This window comes from Colossoma macropomum, unplaced genomic scaffold, assembly GCF_904425465.1.
Source record: "Colossoma macropomum unplaced genomic scaffold, Colossoma_macropomum, whole genome shotgun sequence".
Lineage (NCBI taxonomy): Eukaryota > Metazoa > Chordata > Actinopteri > Characiformes > Serrasalmidae > Colossoma > Colossoma macropomum.
This window is the reverse complement of record NW_023494785.1, coordinates 14,029,081-14,049,146: the sequence shown is the minus strand read 5'-3', so window position 1 is coordinate 14,049,146 and position 20,066 is coordinate 14,029,081. Positions and strand designations below refer to the sequence as shown.

Below are 20,066 nucleotides of genomic sequence, written 5' to 3'. Positions count from 1 at the left end.
GCCTCTCCGGTGTTGCAGCTCTGATGCTGATTGAAGAAGAGCTGAGACACTGAGCTGCTGCTGAAGCTCAGCTCCGCCCTGCTGCTGCTGCTCGACCATCTGAGATTCAGCACTCAGATCACAGCAGATCATCTGCAGCCACTCCAGCCAACAATCAAAGCCTTCGGGTTTTGGACTTGGATTTGAGACCCTCACCAAGTTCCCTCCGATGATGATGAAGAGGAGCTTTTAGGATGGAGAAGCGAGCAGAATGGGGCTGTATCAGTGAGGAAGAAGAAACTAGATGTAGTTCAGGATGATTGACGCGCTTCTCTGAAGGTGAATTCAACACTGCGTGAGGTAAGATTTTCCCTTTCCTGCTGAGAGCGAGTGCTGGAGCTCTGCTTATTTAGTAGAAACTCAATCCACTGAAAGTGAATCAAATATCGCTTTTGTCGGAACAAAATCCCGTTTTTCTGTTTTTGGAGTAATTTGAAAATGCCTGTCGCCCTTTATATGTGTGTAAATTTCATAAGGAATGGACCGAAAGAAACGGCCCAAAAAGTCTGGTTGCATTGACTTACATTAAAAGTAAAGTATGTTTTTTCATTGTGATTTTGGAGATAAGAGGTTTCTGTGTTTCTGGTGCTCTTTACTGGTCAGTATGTAAAACTGCAAGTGGTCCTAATCAACTTCTTAGGTGCTCATTTCAGAATTCACTACTGACAAATGAAAGTAACTGTCGTTTCTGTCGGCTCCTGATGCTTTTGTAATGTGTTTTGGCTTTTTTAATGGGTTGATATCACACTGTAAAGGATCCTAATGATTTAACAGGTGACCACTGGCTGATTCTAAATGCTTTACTAATGGCATCTAAAGGTGTTCTACAGGAAAACAGTGGTCAGTATTGTAAACCATTAAGCCAATTCCCATCAAAAGGCAAAACTATTAGGTTTTAATCCAAATGGTTTATAATAGTCCTTTTCAGCAGGGGTAGCTGACCTCACATTTTAGCTGCTCTTGACTGAAAGTAACTACTTGAGATCTAATAGTGTTCTTCATAGGCCAGCCAGCCAAGGCAGTTCACGCTTTTGTCCTGATCTGTCTGATCAGTCTACACAGTTCATGTGTCCAGAAGTAATGATATAATTGCAATTTTCTTCCAAAAGGTTCATTTAGGAGAAATTTTCAAACGGACAAATTAGTCAGGTGGCCCAGGTAGAAACACTTTACCTTTATTTTATTTATTAAAAGTGTGAATGTCAAGTGAGACAGAATGGTGAGGAGCCACATAACATTTTTAGCTGTAGCCCTCACAGGCATGAGCTCTGCAGCAGACGGCTTACTGAAAATAGACCTTCACTCCTGTTGTGCTTAAGCTCGGAGCCACGAGCGAAACATTCTTGCTTGCATCTACAGACTATGGTGCTTTAATTAAAGGGGGAATTTAAAGCTCAGGAATTTTGAATAGGAGGTGGGAGGCAAAGCCATTAGGCTCTGCGGCATGGGTCATGTTGAAGTCTGGGTTGTGGCTGGTCATCAGTGGTAAACTTTGCTCTGTTTGATATGCAGCATGATCTCCATACACTCCTTGAGTGTGAAGCAGTACCTTAAACTTCTTGCCAGACAACTTAGATGTTAGATAAGCATGCATAGAAAGGTGACAGGTAGGAAGTGGATAGATAGATAGATAGATAGATAGATAGATAGATAGATAGATAGATACATAGATACATAGATACATAGATACATAGATAGATCCTTCACTAGAGCTTCCATTCTTTTTGGGAGACCAAATTTCAGTTTTTTAAAGAAATCTGCTGGGGCATTTTTCCACAGCTTATTATTATCCAGGTGATCCCTCATTATCCGAGTAATCCCAAACACATTCAGTGATATTGAGGTCTGGACTGGAGTGGTCAGTTCATTATTCTGAGAACACCATTTTCAAATTTTCTTTATTTTTTTGTCTATTTTCTTTTCTCTATAATGGCTTCTTGACAGCGACACCTTTCAGACTCATAGTGTTGAGTTGTTTTCTCACAGTGGAAGGATGGACAGCAAAACCTGAAGCAAAAGTGGAGCTTGATTTTCTCCTCTCTCTCAAAGATGAAAGCTTTCAGTACTGTTTATCTGATAGGGACAGTTTTGGTCTACCAAATCTTGCTTGGTTGTTAGGACTCCTCCTTTTTCTGTATTTTTCAATCATTTAATTTTCACCTGTTTTAATTTGATTTTCCCTACCTTATGCAAGTGGATTATGTTATATCTAATCTCCTCAGAAAGATCTTCTGAAAAATGAATAATTTGTACTTAATGGCTGTTTTGACTGTAAATTGAGTGGTAAATGATAGGTGGCCTTTGACTTTTGTACAGTACTGTCGACAGATAGATAGATAGATAGATAGATAGATAGATAGATAGATAGATAGGCTTTAGCAGGACTGATGCATTGATGGGACTGATGAGAGTTTATATGACTTTAAAGGGACTTTATTTAATGTACCTCAGAGCAAATGTATTATCTGTTATTATCTGTTTTAAAACTGGTCATTCTATGACAGGCCCTACATAGCTAAATAAATCTATAATCACTAAGATAATACACTATTTAAAATGACAGTACTTCTTAGCTAAGTACATTCACTTTAAACTTGTCATTGCAGACCTCTTTTCTCTTTGGCTCTTCAAATCACATTGCAAGCTAACAAAAGAACATGGCACTATAACTGAATTAAATTCCTCAGGCTTAGGGCACAGAAGCTCCTCATGGGTACATACTGTAATTGCCCAATGTATTATGTTTGGCATGGGCTTGGTGGGTGTCCAGTTGTTTTATGAATCAGATTAGGAGTTTAACTTAAAATCACTTCTCAGCATGCAAACTCCCTCGTTACTCATTGTGAAGCCTGAGCCGGTTTAGAGCAGGCAAAGTGGAAGACAGGGTCTTGAACTGTTGTTTAGATGGGAGCATTCAGGGACACAACACTGTTCTTAACTATACAGCCTTCAGCTCTGTTAAGCCTGGCCTTTCAGCATACAATGTGAAAGGCACAGTGCAGGCCAGGCTCTGAGGGGGAGGACACAAAGAGCATCAGGACAGGCTTTGTGCTGCACTGTCAGTGCTATCAGCTCTTCATCAGGCTGAGTGACGGCCTGCCTCAGGTGAGTATGCAGCACACGACAGAGGGGGAGCGTTAGAGAGAGAGAGAGAGAGGATGAGAGAGGCCCATATAGCTCAGAACACAGGAAATGCACTAGAACTACTAAATAGTCTACAGGTTTTATCTCCATTACACATTGACACAAGTTGCCTCTGGCATTCAAACATTAGTCAGGCCCACCATGAGGTGTTCTCCTGCGTAGGGTTTCTTGTAAGTGACTCTACATAAAGCTGTCTAATTAAATAGAGAGTAGGTCTAACAGGGCATTCTAGCAGCAGAGCAGGGCTAATTAAAACGTCTTCATTTCTGTGGATGGGCTCCTGCATGACAGCAGTTGTCCTTATTAACCTTGAAGGATAAATAAGTAAAATGTTTAAATGGGGTGTGTGTAACAACAAGGGGAAGAAATCCTCTTTTACATTGCATTATAAATGAGTGCACTACCAGTGGACCAAGTAGATCTATTGTTGCATCTACTGATTATTTAGGAAAGTATTAAATTTTAATTTAATTTTTAATTAATTAGATTATTGAGAAACAGTCCATCTACTAGTCCAACCAATCTAGTTTTAGAAAGGTCTAATTGATTCTTACATCCAAACCCTGATGTTGTTTAATTACCATCTTCAGATTAATGCATCATGTACACTAAATCATTTTTATATTTTTGCCTATCCCATTAGCATAGCACACTCTATACATGCTACCATTAAGCAACATTCATTTTCCAATCATTTCAGTAAGTTTCAATAGTGAATTAAAGTCAGTGAATCTCTACCTTTTCTGAATGGTCGAAAAGGATCATCATTAGTGAACACATTTTCTTGTGCTGGGTTTATTGATTTGCAGTCAATTGTAAACTAATTAAAATGGTAGACATCTGACAAAGGAACTGTGTAGTCTACTGCACACAACTCACACAAAACAACGCAATCTTTTACAGCTCTAATAGCTACAAAAAGTAGTTCAATAACTACTTTTTACACACTGACTTTCTACACATCAAAGAAACATGACAATGTTTCAAACCATTAGACTATAAAAACAAATTCTGCTGTAAATTCTTCTTTTTCAAGTTTTACAGTACTGTACAAACTGTACAAAGTCAGAGACTTTTATTTATTTAATTTGCAGTCACTTATTTCCAGTTCCAGCTTTTCCAGTAACTTGTTTTTCAGCATCAGGAAAAAAAGAAGCAGGCATGTAGTTAAAAGAAAATCACACAGAAGCCTCAACAACTAAATATACAATCAATCCAGAGACTTGCTTTCAGTTTTTCAACTAAATTTATATAGATACATTTTTCCCCACACTCCAAAGTTCAGTCTTAGTCTTTGGTTTTAGGCTCTGAGGTTTTCTAAGAACACCAGCAGTGTTTTTGCTTGATTCGCAGATTTTCTTCCTTTTCAGTAACAGTTTCTTGACAGCTTTGAGATCCATGGTGTTGAGCTTCTCACAGTGGAAGGATGGACAGAAACTCTTGTGGATTTTTCAGATCTGGAGCAAAAGTGGAGCTTGATTTTCTCCTCTCTTGCAAAGATGAAAACTTTAAGTACTGTTTATCTGATGGTGACTGTTTTGATGGTCTGCCAGATCTTACATGGTTGTTCAGAGTCCCATTTTCTCTTTATCTTTTAATCAAATTACTCCAGTTTTGGAAACTCCTGATTTTTTTACTTCTTTTCCTTTGACTTTTACAGAGGATTCTCCTATTTAAAATCTCCTCAGAAGTATCTCCTGAAAAATGAATAACTTGTATTTAACAGCTGTTTTGGAGTTAAATAAATGAAGGGTGGTCTCTGACTTCACCACAGTGCTATATTTGTCATGGTGTACTGTGGAGTTCACCCCTACTGAGCTTATTACCTTTGCTGCTTTTGCATGTCTACTCACTACATCTGAGGATAATATTTTCTCTGGTTATTAAAATAGTGACACTGTTCACAGGAGCTTTTCAGTGAACAAGAAAAAGGAAGTTCAGTTAAAGAGATCGTTCTTCCAAAGGGTTTGACAGCAGGTTCTGTGTTCCTGTCATGAGACAGACAGTGGATAGACGATGGCATGATATTCTCAAGACACCAAAAATAGTACAAAATGCATGCCCTCTTCTGTACTGTAGCCTTTTCTTAGTGTAGATGTCAGTAGCACTCATCCACACTCAAGTCATAATCCTTCACTGGCATTACATTCAGTACATACAATACCTTACATACAGTCTGTGAGCTTCCTGTTTCTGTTACAAACCCCAGTCACTGAATCGACCATCTACACCGATCAGGCATAACATGACCACCTCCTTGTTTCTACTCTCATTGTCCATTTTATCAGCTCCACTTACTATATAGGTGCACTTTCTAATTCTACAATTACAGACTGTAGTTCATCTGTTCCTCTGCATACTTTGTTAGCCCCCTTTAACCCTGTTCTTCAGTGGTCAGGACCTCCATGGACCCTCACAGGGCAGGTACTATTTGGGTGGTGGATCATTCTCAGCACTGCAGTAACACTGACGTGATGGTGGTGTGTTAGTGTGTGTTGTGCTGGTCTGAGTGGATCAGACACAGCAGTGCTGCTGGAGTTTTTAAACACCTCAGTGTCACTGCTGGACTGATAATATTCCACCAACCAAAAATATCCAGCCAACAGCGTCCTGTGACCACTGATGAAGGACTACAGGATGACCAACACAAACATTTGCAGCAGCAAATGAGCTATCGTCTCTGACTTTACATGTACAAGATGGCCTGACAAGATAGGAGTATCTAATAGAGTGGACAGTGAGTGGACACTAAAAACACTGTCTGCCTATTTGCACAGAAAAGATCTGCATTCCGTTAATGCTGCTGAGACAATTATGCCACATACACTGAGTATGTGGTATAATTGTCTCAGCAGCATTAACGGAATGCAGATCTTTTCTGTGAAAACAGGCATACTACTAGTGTACTGAAGTTAGAGCTCATAGGCAGTTTAAACAGACACTCAGTGGTGTCTCAACAGATGTTTTTGAAATCACATTTTTATCTATTATCTTGAAAGAATTCACAAATTTGTTTCCTTTTTGCGTTTTTATGCATCGGTGTTCTCTAACTACAGTACCCAGCATGCAGTGCCCAAATATGCCATGTGACTGTTGGAAATACCCCCACTGCAATAAAGATGAATACAGTAATATCTACAAATGTGTTGTTCAGGTTCCCAGCAGTAATGTTAGCTATCTGGCTTGCTTCTGCGTTCCCTAGCTAGGGGGAAAAACTGTTCAAACAGCCCTCCTATATCTACCCCAGAGCTCTTGTAATTTTTTGTAAGTTCCTCACACTTTCATGATGCATCATCTGAAGGGGGTTTTCTAGTCGTTAACCGGACAGATCTTACCTAGGGACTTGAGACATGTTTCCAATAGATGTAGCACTGGTTAAATTGTTTATTTTGGCAAGGGTGTCCCTTTAAGTGAAGCGCTTTTTATTTTTTAAATGGCTAATTTTAGATTGCTAATTTTTAAAGAAAATGGTTTTGGATCAGCATTGCTATTTGCCAGTATTCAAGGTTTCAGTATCGGTATTATGTCTAAAGAAATGAAGTAAAGTAAAGCACTTACGTACGTAAAACTCTGAGATTTAAAGCTCTGTTTATCTATTGTTCATCTAGGCCTGAGCTCAGCTGCATAGTTTTTTTGTAGAAAACAACCTCAACCTGTATCACAGCATTCACTTTTATGAAACTCACTTCAGCAAACTCCTAATATTACAAATGCATCTCCTGAGGTTAAGGTTACCTCCAATATAATATCAGTGCAATGTACTTTTGCTCAAACTAATAGAAAGATTAGTTTATCCCTCACTTTCTCTGCTTCAGTGAGTCACATTTCTCCTCTGTAGATGTTGAGAAATCCCAAATGTGGCTCCACTTTAGCAGGAATGATATTACAGCTCACTTCCAGTGCCCTCTCCCTCCTCTCTGCAGATAAATGGGAGTATTTCAGAGTGAGATGTAGGCTCAGATTAATGACAGTGAGATACAGCCTCTCAGTAATTACTGTCTGGAAAAGTTTAGTCAGGAGATTTGTAGATGATGCATACGGCCTTTGATGCCTTGATTGAGACAGTGGCTCCGTTTGGCAGTGCTAAATAAATTAGAGCTAATAATTCAGAGCGATGCTGCTGTCTCTCAGTAAGTATCCACATTCCCTCCACATCTTCTCCCTCCTCTTTTGCATATTGATTATGCTGTGAATGTATAGTGTGTTTAGTTTTGTCACATTGTATAAATGACAGTGCTCACCAACCAACATCCTGGAGATCTGCTTTACTGTTTAGTTCCAGGCATATTCCACTACAATCTCACCATCTAATGAATGTATTCAGAAGAGGTTTTTTCAGGTGGGGTGAGAAAGAGGTGGGTCTGTGTAGCACGGCATGTGCTACCCCGGGCTCAAGGAGGACGCTGGAGGCAGGGTTTAGGGTTGCAGCAGCCATATTTATTTAACCACACACCACAAAATAAACACAACTCTAAACCTTAACCAAAGGTACGCTGGCCACTTTTCAGTGGCTTCAGTCAGTCTTTTTACTCAATCCTTCTTCTAAGCTTTTCAGCTCTTCCTCAGTCTTTTGCTGCTGCTGCTGCTCGTCCCTCTCTCTCCCTCCGTTCCCTCTCAGCTCTTTTAAAAGGCGCTCACGCACCTGAGCCGAGAGGGAACGAGAGCTCGCTGCTCCGGCTCCTTGTCACCGCCCCCAGCTGGCAGCTCAGCCGCCCGGGTCGAAAGTGAGGTGTAATGTAGCGGCCTCGCTGCGTAACAGGGGGCGGGGCCCAGGCGGCGGAGCTCGGGACTCGCTCCTTGTCCTGGTGCCTCTCGTTGCCGGCACCGTCGTCGTCTTCCTCCTCCTCCCGCCGTCACTCGCGTCACTCGGGTTATTCGGAGGAGCTCCGGCTTTGCGCTCCGCCCCCTCCCCACTCGCGGCTCTCTCCCTGCCGTCGCGGCCGAGGTTCGTCGCCGCTGGGTGTTCGGGCCCCGCCTTCCTGCCGGCTCTCGCGGCCGTCATCATCGGGGCCCAGAGGGCGGGCGCATGCCACAGTCTGTTTTTCCATTTTCTGATGTTAAGATTCGATTCTGTATTGTATGCAGTAATTGTACAGAGCTCAAATTATAAACTCGACAGATTGATTTGGCTAAAAAAATAAAAATTTCATTTAAGAACAAAAGATCCAAAGTTGCCTGTCCTCATGCAATCTAAATTTTCAGCTTCTCAGAACTGAAATATCAACATTTTATATTTTTTTACGTTTCATGGTTTCCACAAATGAGCCCTAGTGGTGTATCAGTGAGCAATTAAATTTCAAAACACTATTCTGAACTTACTGTTACTTACCAATACTGTATTGTGTTGGAACTACACGCTGCAGGACGAAGCTTAGTAGTCAGTGGGTTATGATCAGGTTATAGTGAGATGGGAGAAGTCTAGGGTTCTTAACTCCAGTTGTGGGGAGCCACTGGCCTGCACAGTTTTCACTATTCCCTGTCCTAGCACACCTGACCCATCTTATCAGGTTTTTGAGCCCTTTGAGATGGATTAGGTGAATTAGGGCAGGAAATAGGCTACGTCAAGCTATGCAGGAGAGTGGGTGACCAAGACTACAGCTGAGAGCCTCTGGGGTATGTAGTGGGGTGGACGATGTAATAACACAGTATCTTTATTGTGATAAATAGCATCACAATATATTTGTACTGTGGGTTTCATCAGTAGGGTTTCCAGCGTGGGGTACTTCAACACCAGAGTTGGGAGCCACTGTTCTGGACCAGTGATCAACTGCATGTTTTGAAGCAGCTTAAAGTGTTGACAGTGTTTAATGTTTGATCGTAGTGTCAAAAGATTGCAAGTTTCAATCTTGATGATGCCAAGAGTCCATCAGAGGATAACTGGTTAATTAACAGTTTTAAATGTGGCACTACTGATGCATGTAATATGTATGATATGTACACTCTTAATAAGCAGTGAAGATGAAACATTTAAACAATGTCTTATGAAAATGATAAATGGTTAGATTTTCAAATGTAAGAAAAAAAGCTGCAAACTTTAACTAGTCGTAATTTAAACAGCTAAAAAATTGGTTAATTCCCATCTTACAAATTTTCAATCAAACATTGGCTACAGGTGTAGATATAGAGAGTCAGTGACAGTAATCAAACATCTCCTTGTTTAAACAGTCACAACAATGTTTTTATTTACTTGTTTAACTTTTGTTTAATCCAGTCCTATGTATTGGGATGGAAAAAAGAGGGGTGGGATACTGAATGGGGATTTGGCTCTCTATTTTCTATTACTATTATGCTATAACACTTATATTAAATAAAATAAAATAAAAAACAATGAATTGCAAAAAATAAATACCTAATTTACTGCTATATCTTCTTCAGATAGTGTGGGCTGGATGTCGAGGAACAGATCTCTCTTGTTGTCCCCTCAGCCAGACGCCTCTCCTCAGGATGTCTCCAACACCTCCCTCTTCCCTCCTCTGGATGAGTGGGAGGCGCCCACCTTCACGCGGGCGGCCCAGTTCCGTGTGGCCGCCACGCTGGTGCTCTTCCTCTTTGCGGCAGTCAGTAACCTGGCTCTGCTCATCAGCGTGTCACGGGGGCAGGGGCCGGCGCCTGGCCTCCCACCTGCGGCCACTCATCATAAGCCTGGTAGCAGCTGATCTGATGATGACGTTCATCGTGATGCCACTGGACATGGTGTGGAACGTGACGGTGCAGTGGTACGGCGGTGACGGCCTGTGCAAGTTACTCAGCTTCCTCAAGCTATTTGCGATGCAGGCGTCGGCCTTCATCCTGGTGGTGATCAGCCTGGACAGACACCATGCCATCCTGCACCCTCTCGACTCGCTCAACGCACATCGCCGCAACAGGAGGATGCTGGTGCTGGCCTGGAGCCTCAGCCTGCTGCTCGCTTCTCCACAGGTGGGATACAGCACCCCACACAGACATTAAAGACACATTAAACTAGACTACTAAATTCTTTGCAGTGATGCTATAGAAGGACTACTTTTCGTTTCCCTAAACAACCTTTCAATGGATGGTTCTCTAAAGAAGCACTTTTTGTAAATGAGCATGTGAAGAACCTTTTGAAAGTTTCAGTCGCCTTCAGTCATGACTCTGATATATCAAATAAAAAATAAGTGATTAGAGATCTGAATTCAGTTCTGAATGTGTGCACGTGTTCACTTAGAATCTATCACAGTGCATCCAACAATAAAGCATTGTGCTTGTTTTATGCAGAGATAGAAACTTGTACTGCACTTACACTGAAAGCTCTGTTTCTGCTGTGATGCTGTTACATTTTACTACTGCCCAACATACATGGATTTCAGCAGCTCTGGGGTCGTTATTTAATGAGTTAAAGTGGGAAGCAAGATGTTAGGTTTGTTAGGTTAAAGAACTGCTGCATAATGTTAAGGTTCTATACTATATATTGTTTTTCCTAAAATTGTCCAAGCCAAGAACCATTCGGAAAAGTGTAGTGGTGGGTAATGTGGCAATATAAAATGTATTCATTTATTAATATGTTATCATTATATATTATCATAATAATCTTTATCACAATATGTATCATGGGTATCTTCTAGAACACTGAACAACTGCAATATTGCAATTTTAGAGAGCCTGTAAACAACAACAACCAGTGTATACCAGCCTAATATGTTATCTTTTTTATTTTATTTTTTTACCAGTTGCATGATTCCTTTCTCTATTTGCTTCTTAAGTATTTTATTTTTAAATTAAAAGTAAAATAATTAAACAATAAAAAATTCAGTGCCATATCGCTAAAAACTACGGAAAGATCTTATTTGATGATACAGTAAAATGAATTTTGACATCTGAACTGAACCTAACAATTTGTGGTACCATAGAGTCCATAAACTTTTAAACACTGTCATATTATATTATTTTATTATATATATTATTATATTCCAGAGAACTCTAAAGAATTCAGAGAACCGTGTCTTTATTATGCTTGTACAACACAACCCTTTTAAGATCGCTTTTAACCGAGAGTGCTGAGAACTGAATATATGAATATTAATGAAGTCTGAAAAAGTCCATGCATTTGATGCTGCTGTTACATATGCTGTTTCTTGCTGTATGTCGTGACCCAGGGTTGACAGACTAGAATCTCCTAACGTCATACGGTCAATATAAAAATAGAATTAAGTAATTCCACTTGCGATTTGACATGCCATTAAGATGCAGGCCGAATTGTCACTTAGGGATCATATCATATCTCACTTTCCCCTTGCACTATGTAAACTCACCCTGGTCTAGTGCTGCTCAAGTACCTATCAACATCATAAGATCCCTAAGAAGTCATTTAGGCTTGATTTCGTTCCTTAAATATGCTGGGGAAGGGTTTTCTAAATGAGAGGGAATTGTAAATATTGCACATACATTAATCATTGCGATACACCGACACTGATTTCATTTACATATTCAGCACCTTGCACATGCAAAAGGGCTTTACTGGTGGGTGCTCTATCAAGTGAGAATTCAAATGCCTTACACTACAGCATGCTTTATTATAAACCAGTGATGGTGAACTGAGGGCTGGAGTTCAGCACAGTTTGCTTATTTCCCTGCTCAACACATCTATCAAACCTGACAATTAGCCACTGAGCTGAATCAGGTGTGTTTAAAAGGGAACCTCACCAAATAGGTACTCCTGTTTTAAAGCATGCCACAAACACCCCTAGAGCTGAGTAATCCTCCATATAGATCTAGAAACAAAAGCACAATCATTCAGCTCAAATGATTTCACTCAGTAGAGACAACAGACCTCGAACAGATATCTCTTTGAGAGATGTGTCTCTAGAAAAAATCACTCAAGTTGAACTTCAGACACCCTTAAAAATAAATGTGCCAAAAAGGTGGACGCCACGTGCATGACGCCACAGAAGAACGCTAAGAAATCTTTGAATGGATGATTCTTTGGAGAGCCATTTTTGTAAATAAGAAGTATGAATGTGACTCTTTAATAAAACTAAATATAAATAATTATAAAGTATAGAAGCTTTACAATAAAGCGTTTTGTAGTCTCTCTCAGCAGCCCTTGACATTAAGGGCATTAAGATATCTTTAATTTATATAAGCAAATCAAATACTTAAAAAACTTAATCCCTGTGACATGTTCATCAGATTAACTAGAACACTTTTATCCCTCTGTGTGTGAAATGTTGAGTGACTCTGTTGAGCTGTTAGAGAGCAATGAGGGACAAAAGGGGAAGACTTGGAACCTTCTGCTGAAAAAACAATTCACATCTCTCCACAAAGACAACTGTGCTGAGATAAAATGGACACTAAAACTGCAGTTTTCTTGGGGAAAAATAACTGACACAATAAAAAAATCACACTTCTGAACTGAATGTTGGTTGCTTGTTGACCTACTAAGATGAAAATCCATCTTTTCTGGTTTTGTAAATCATACACATTTCCATCAAAATACATTCCATAAATGTTACTGAAGGAAAAAATATCGCATAGTTCAACTGTGGGGCCTCCAAAACAGGTGGCATTTGCATTTTGTGGCGCTGTAGTCTTAAACCTTTCAAAACATCTTCACACTTAAACATCTCTTTAACAAACATGGCTCTTTAAGGAACCAAACGTGGTTCTTCTATGACATTTTTTAAGGAAGCCTTTGTGGTTCCTTTTTCAACATGCAGCCACATGTTGAGGTCTTTAAGTCAAAGAGTGATGGAAGAACTAATTATAACAATTTCATATGAAGGGTTGATAGCTCATGACATTGAATTCTGACATCTGTATGATGGATAATTCCTATGCATTAAAAGGCGATTTAAAATAGCAGACAGTATATCTGCTCATTATAAACTCCTCCACCCAATAAAAGACACATGTATAGCACCCACAATATAATTAGTGTGTGTCTGGATAACAAAGAATAATGACAGAGCAGGAAATAAAAGTATTGTTAAATAATTATAGGACAGCAGTGTGTGTGCATGTGTGGTGCGTGTTTGTGTGTTAGGATGCTGTGTAGGGACTAAAATGTGCCACCACTCCCCATGAGATTTATGAATGATAGGAAAGTAAGGAGTGTTATTTATAGCAGGGGAGCCACCAAGCTTTGCTGACAGCTTTATATGCACACCTGTGGATGGCCTGTGATTGGACAGGACACCTATAGTGCCTCTGGCGCTTTCTTCCTAATCTAATATTCACCCACTGCAGAAGGACAAGTGGAGGCGGGGAGGGGGGTATGATGCAGCAGAAGATGGGGTGATGAAGGGTGTATACAAGTGCACCAAAGCATAGGGACTCACAGCAGTACGCCTGAGCTTGACTCACACGCAACGGCTCTGAAGTGAGAGAGACGTTCTGTCTGAGTCAGTGAAAGCAAATATAGTGCCTTGAAAAAGTATTCATCTCCCAAACTATAGGGAGATATAAAAAATAATAACTTAGATTGTACATAATAATAATAGTAATAATAATATGATTGTAAAACATAATGAAGCAGGATTTTTTCCATCTACAAAATAGTAGATATCATATCAAAATGCACATACAGTACTGTGCAAAGGTCAGAGACCACTCTTCATTTATTTAATTTCCAATGAAAACAGCCATTAAGTACACGTTTATAAAAACAAATTTATATTTCGCAAGACATTGCAGAGATTTGTTATAAGATAATTCACTTATCTAAGGAAGAGAAAGTTGAAGGAAAATAAGAGTATAAAATGTATAAAAAGGTACCGAGAAAATAGGACTCCTAATAACCGTTGCCATTAGATAGCCAATACTTAGCTTTAATTTTGGAGATTTTGTGAGCTTTGGATCTGAAAAAATCCACAGCTGTTTCTGTCCATCCATCCACTGGGAGAAGACAACTCAGCACTATAGATCTGAAAGGATGCGTAGCTGTCAAGTTACTGAAAAAAGGAAATAGACAGAAAATTAGCAAAAAAATGCTGTTGATGTTCACAGAATAATGAAATGGCTACCCAGTCCAGACCTCAGCATCACTGAATGTGTTTAGGATTAGTTGGATCATGAGATGCAGAAAACGCAACTACCGACTAGACTGAAACTGCGAGTGTGGAAAAATATCCCTGCAGATTTCTTTGAAAAACTGAAAGTAAATCTTCCAGTACAAATAGAAGCTGTAACAAAGGGAAAGGGTGGATACACAAAATACTGAAAAATTGATAATATATTTAGTTTATTACATTTAGAGAGGCTTCTGTGTTTTGTGCATTGTATGCGACAGTTAAATTACAAGCCTAAAGTGATTAGTTATCTTGCTGCCTAGCTCTTAAATGAAGACAGGCACAGCTTAAATAAACAAAAATACTTGCTGCCAGGTCTTACAGCACCAGTCAGAAATTAGAGCTTTTGTTGTTCTCACAAGACTGATGATGTGTCTCAAAGAATATGTTTTCTACTTTATTTGCTGTTATATCTGCTATAAGCGATATGTAATTTATAAATAAATGTAATCATAAATTTATGACTCCACATCAGACAGGTTTCACCATCCCCGCAGTAAAGCATGGTGGTGGTAGCATCAAATAATGTAAATGCTGAAGTGGAATTTTTTTTTTTGCATAAATGCTAAGCAACATGTATGGTTTAATTCCAAGATTCCACACATCATGGTGATTTATGGGCATGCTTTTGAGCAGGAGGGATGTGCAGTCTGGTCAGGATGGATGGGAGGATGAATGATGAACAGTACAGAGGAATCCTGAATAAAAACCTGCTGCTTTCTTCCTAAAAGCTCAAATTAGGAGGAAGCTTGTCTTTCAACAGAACAGTGACACACACTGCCAGAGGAGTGTCTTAAAATGAATGCTGTATCAAGCATCTTTAGAGAGACCTTAAAGTTGCTGTCCACTGTCTGTCCCTATTTAACCAAGCTACGCTTTAGCGATAGACAATGCTAACTTCATCACATCAACAACCTTGATTAACTTACACTGAAAGATTACTGGCTGTAATAGCTGTGAGAGTTCAACCAAATACAATGGATGATGAATATTTGACTTTAGTGTTTTTTCTTTTAATGGTTTGTAATTATTTTTCAAATTGTTTTGGGTCTATAGTGGACAAAAGTGTCAGATTTATCAAAATCTTTAAATGTGGTAGATATTTATGTGAAAAACCGTGTCTGGAGCTGAGCACTTGTCTAAGGCACTATAGACAGAATCAGATGGAATGAGTAGGAGTGAGTGAAAGCTTATGAGGCAGCGTGCCAGCAGCATTAAAAGTCCTGGCTATTAATTAAATTGGCGAATGCAAAGAAGACAAATGGAGAGGTTTAAAACAACACCCACACACAGAATGGCACTTCACCTTCTCAGCTTTTTTTAATGAATATCTACAAATGCATTTTGCAAAAAGCTTGCCATTTATTAGTACTGTACTGCTATACATAAAGCTTTAATTTTCATAATTATGTTTGAAGCTGTGCAAATAGAGCTTTCATCACTTTTCAGAGCTTTCTCTCTCGCCCTCCTGCAGCTGTTTATCTTCAGAACAATCAAAGCAGACCATGTCGACTTCACTCAGTGCGTGACCCATGGCAGTTTCCGTGAAAGATGGCAGGAGACCGTCTACAACATGTTCCACTTTGTTACTCTGTACGTCATCCCGCTGTTGGCCATGAGCTTCTGTTACACTCACATCCTCATCGAGATCAACCGACAGGAGCACAAAAATAAAGGTAGCCACAGCACACCTTATATGCTGCTTCCTGAACACAGTGGACAGCATTCATTCATTAGGTCTTCGGCATACCATGCAGCTAATTATCTGCAAGTCACTTTGTTGATGACCCAGGATTCTACCTTATGCTTAAAACCTAAAGGGCCCATATCTAAGCCGAGTTTTCCTGTGTTTTGAAATGAAGTAGTTTGAGTTATAATGTAACCACTGTTGTTTCCGAAATGTAGAGTTCACTCTATGCAGTTCAGTTGTAGAAGTTAAGAGGCAAAAAACTGCCCATTTTGAATTCCTTATGAATGTGATGTCACAGTCAGGAACACATTTACATACAGTATATGTTCAAATGTTTGTAGACAGTAGGGCAAGAAGGTACAGTCAGATCCATAAATATTTGGATGTTGACAAAGTTATTGTTATTTTAGCTGTCATTTTTAGTGGCTCAAAAGTAATTGGACAATTGGCTGCTCAGCTGTTTCTTGGCCAAGTGTGTGTTATTCCCTCATTATTTCATTTACAAAGCAGATAAAAGGTCTAGAGTCGATTTCAAGTGTGGCATTTATATTTGGAATCTGTTGCTGTTAAGTCTATTATTATCTCAATATAGTCCAAAGAGCTTCACTGCCTGTGAAGCAAGCTATCATTAGGCTGATAAATCAAAACATACCCATCAGATATATAGCAAAAACATGGAGTGTGGCCAAATCAACTATTTCGTCAATAGAAAGAATGCACTGGTGAGCTCAGAAACACCAAAAGGCCAGGAAGACCACAGAAAACAACTGTGGAGGATGACAGAAGAATTATTTCCCTGGTGAAGAAAAACCCCTTCACAACAGTTGACCAGAAGAAGAGCAACCTTCAGAAGGTACATGTATGTGTGATAGTCAAGACTTCATCAGAGTAAATACAGAGGGTTGACCACAAGATGTAGTTCATTGTTGAGCCTCAAGGAAAGGAAGACCAGTTTAAAGGTTGCCAAAAAACATCTAAAAAAGCCATTTCTTGAACCACATCTTATGGACAGGTCATCTTATGGATGAGACAAAGATCAACTTGTGCCTGAATGATGGGAGGAGAAGAGTATGGAGAAGGAAAAAAACTGATCATGATCCAAAGTATACCTTCTTATCTGTCAAACATGGTGGAGGTAGTGTTATGGAGTGGGCATGTATGGCTGCCAATGGAACTGCTTTCCTTGTATTTATTAATGATATGACTGCTGACAAAAGCAGAAGGATGAATTCTGAAGTGTATTGGGCTATATCATCTGCTCAGATTCAGCCAAATACTTCAAAACTCATTGAACAGTACTTCACTGCAGACAGACAATGACCTGAAGCATAATGCAAAAGCAATTCAAGACCTTTTTAAGGCAAAAAGTGGAATGTTCTGCTATATCTGAGTTAATCACAAATCTAATTGACATGTATTTCACTTACTGAAGACAAAACTGAACGTAAAAGAACAAGCAGAAATTGAACATATCTGGAGTAAAGGTGTGTTAGAGCATCTGGTGATATCTGTGGGTTCCAGAGTTCAGGTAGTCATTGACTGCAAAGGATTTGCAACAAAGTGTTAAAATATGACAATTTAATTTATGATTATGTTAAATTGTCCAATTACCAGCCCCTAAAATAGAGGCGCTATATATGAAAATGGATGTAATTCCTACATGATTACACATGATTATTCACCTGATTTGGATGTCAGTACCCTTAAATTAAAGGTCTACACTTCCACATTTAGACGACTAAAATAACAACAACTTTGCTGACTGTATATCAGTCAATAATACAAATTTTCATTAAGTTGTGGAATATATACCTTGCACAATTTAACACTTGTCAGCAATGGGTGCACCTGAATACTTTTGGACATATAGTGTATGACAGCCATTTCAGCCTACAGCTGTTTAGCCAGCCCATAAGTGATAAGGAGTTGTTGCAATAATGTTTAAAAAGTAAAAAGTTTGTGATCCAGAGTGGGATTTTCTGTGTCCTCTGTGCAGCTGGCGAGTCGTGTCTCCGGCGCAGTCGAACTGATATGATCCCCAAAGCACGTATGAAGACCCTGAAGATGACCATCATCATCGTCATGTCATTCATAGTGTGCTGGACACCATATTATCTGCTGGGCATCTGGTACTGGTTCCAGCCAGAGATGCTGAAGGTCACTCCCGAGTACGTCCACCACCTGCTCTTTATTTTTGGCAATCTGAACACCTGCTGTGACCCGGTCATTTACGGCCTGTACACGCCCTCCTTCCGCGCTGATCTGGCACGCTACTGGGGCTGCCGCAGGTCGGGAGACTCACCTCGCTCTGTGGATCGACTGTCCGCCCGGCAGGGGCCTCACAGCGGAGAGCAGGAGTCTGACCCGCCCAGCGTTAAAGGGGCAGAGGGGTAAAGAGATACATATGGACAGGGTTGTCTACTGAAGCATTATACATAGTCTCAACACAGAACCTGATGGTGAAGAGCACTGAGGGTCCAAGGGAAGCAAGCAGTGTACATGTTTCTAATGATTCAGGTCACGCATCCCTGCTCCCATACAAGCTCTTTCCGTGATGCAGTGACCACCCTTTAAACATTGTAACACTGTTATTTGATAAATTGGTGTTGCAAAGCATTCACAGCAACAGATCTTTAGGAATACCTCGCTCTTGCAGAGTGGTCTTTACTGCATGAATCAATTGAGTCTCCATTCATGTTTTCAAAACTGAAGGTCACTGCTCTCTTGCCTGACCCGCAGGAGTGATCCCACTGTGCTCAGATGAGCGGCCACAGTCTCTGCAGTTTTAATAACCTTGCGCGGTGTGCAGAGTCCGCAGTGACTGATTAACAGGGATCAAGGGTGTTTAAAGCCAGCGCGGCACTTCGCCTACAGGCCATGGGCATTAGCACATTGGGCAATTTCGAAAGAATCTGATTTCATACAGCGCTGCATTGAAAATGGCTTAGCACGGAATGAAACCAGAGATTTTGTGCAAGTCTAGATTAACTGCATGGTCCTCAAAGAACCACTAGTATGCATATTATATGCACTGCAACTTCAGTATGCCTGGCTTCTGGATCAATGTAGGTATATGTGTATATGCGGCCCGCATACTGTGACCAGTGTAATTCAGTAGCACTGTTTTTGACACCCTGCCTTTACTGTGTGTCCCTGCACTTTTTGTACATTGTAGATTTTGTTCTGTAAGAGTGTGGCAAGAGTGCTAGACATTTTTGTTGTGTTCTTCTCCTGCAGTAGCGAAAACGGCTCTGAATATTAATCCCAATGAATGTGCAAACGTAGTGATCTATAAAGGGGGCAGCTGAATTTTGGTAAGCACTAATCATTAATATTCATACCTCATGGGGCTGCTCTTCCAGACACAGGCTAAGCAGAGTTCTGGACTGAAAATGATTTTCTCAGCCAAAAACTGACCCTAAAATAAAATAGGATGAATCACCTTTTTGAAAGTGCTGCAGAGAAACTGAAAATATGCATCAGTAAATTTGTTGTTGCTGCCTTTTAGTGAGCAGAGTGTCAGGTGGGTGAAATGTGTGCTCTGTGAGATTGTAATACATCATTCTCAGATAAGTGTTAGCACAACAGTCTAATCAACTGCTAGCCCAGTGCTGTATACTGCAGGCCTTTCAAATGCTGTTTTTGAGTTTTACTGTCTACCTTATCAGCTGGCCTGCACACTGCCCAACAGCACCAAGCACATGTGATTCAACAGGGCAGATTGTAGCATCTGTCCAGTCTGAGACAGAAGAATTGGACATATGTAGTGTAGCCCATTCACAAGGTTAGTTATTTCTGGATGGTTTTGTGGGGATTGACACGTGCTAGATTAATAAACCTTTAATGTTCACTGACCTGTCAGCAGTCCAGAGTTTCATTCCTTGCTCCTATAAACTTTTGCATGGATGCTTGAAAGGGGAATTCCTATAAGTTTTCAGAATTTCCATATAATTAAATGACTGAGAGAAATGTAGAAGTCCTACATTTAAAGGTAAATGACACCTATTTTTAAAAGTATCGCATAATTAAATGGTTAAGATATAAGCAAAGCCATTCAGAGTGGTTTACTGTGAAATGCTCCGTTCTGAAGAAACTTAACTGAGTCGGAATTGTTCACAGTGGTGCTGATAGGAACCAGACGTCCACCTCCCCCACAGAAAGTTACTACA

General features: G+C 40.1%; 1 pseudogene; it reads left to right on the top strand.

The window, feature by feature from the left end:
• Positions 1-150: 150 nt before the first annotated feature.
• LOC118813435 lies at positions 151-19,751 on the top strand (annotated as a pseudogene).
• The last annotated feature ends 315 nt before the right edge of the window (positions 19,752-20,066 follow it).